At 44.1% G+C, this 719-nt stretch overlaps 1 pseudogene; it reads left to right on the top strand.

Moving 5' to 3' along the window:
• The first annotated feature begins 349 nt into the window (after positions 1-349).
• Positions 350-468, top strand: LOC126541030 (U5 spliceosomal RNA; annotated as a pseudogene).
• The last annotated feature ends 251 nt before the right edge of the window (positions 469-719 follow it).

The raw sequence follows: 719 nt of genomic DNA, 5'->3' as shown, positions 1-719 counted from the left end.
AGCCGAAGACAACGCAGCTAGCCAGAGCGGTCTAGAGCGCTCCGAAACGGCCAGCCGAAGATGCTATAAGAGTTGGTACATGTGCCTACGTGAAGAAAAGGATTCCTGCTTCGAGCTGAAGGGTATATTGTATCACTATGCTTTTATTTAAATAGTGTGAGAAAGCTTTGAATAAAAGATCTAGTGACCGAAGTAGATACTTTAGATTCCTTCAAACCAAGTATTATCATTTAGTGTGTACATTAAATAGTTTGCGTCAAAGTTACAGCTCACCTTGTTTTAGTACGAAGGTCCATTCATGTGGCCACGCTATGCTAACACGAAGAGCACGCGCAGAGTGTCATAGCTCATGTCTCTCCTCATCAGACACCTTTCGCATTTAACCTTTCGCATATTACTAAAGGTTACCGTGGGGAGGGACATATACAACAGGTCAATTTTTGTGAGGCTCCGCCTGGTTGGGTGGAGCCTAATGTTCCAATCAAAAAAGCAGTTGTAAGGCTGCGGTATGTCCGCTTATGGTATGGTACCTGCTATGGTAGTATGGTAGCAGCGCAAAACAGCTTGGGGCATGCTTCAGGTCAGCAGATAGCGGCACCGTCACTGCCAGAATGGATTGTTACACGTATAAAACTATTCACAAGTTGTATTTCACAAGTTGTATTCTATTCACAACGCTTAAGCTTCGCCTCAAGGAGTGGAACCCAATAGCATACAAA

Source organism: Dermacentor andersoni, chromosome 2 (assembly GCF_023375885.2).
Source record: "Dermacentor andersoni chromosome 2, qqDerAnde1_hic_scaffold, whole genome shotgun sequence".
Lineage (NCBI taxonomy): Eukaryota > Metazoa > Arthropoda > Arachnida > Ixodida > Ixodidae > Dermacentor > Dermacentor andersoni.
Note: the sequence above shows the minus strand (reverse complement) of the source record. Positions and strands in the feature narration are given on the sequence as shown.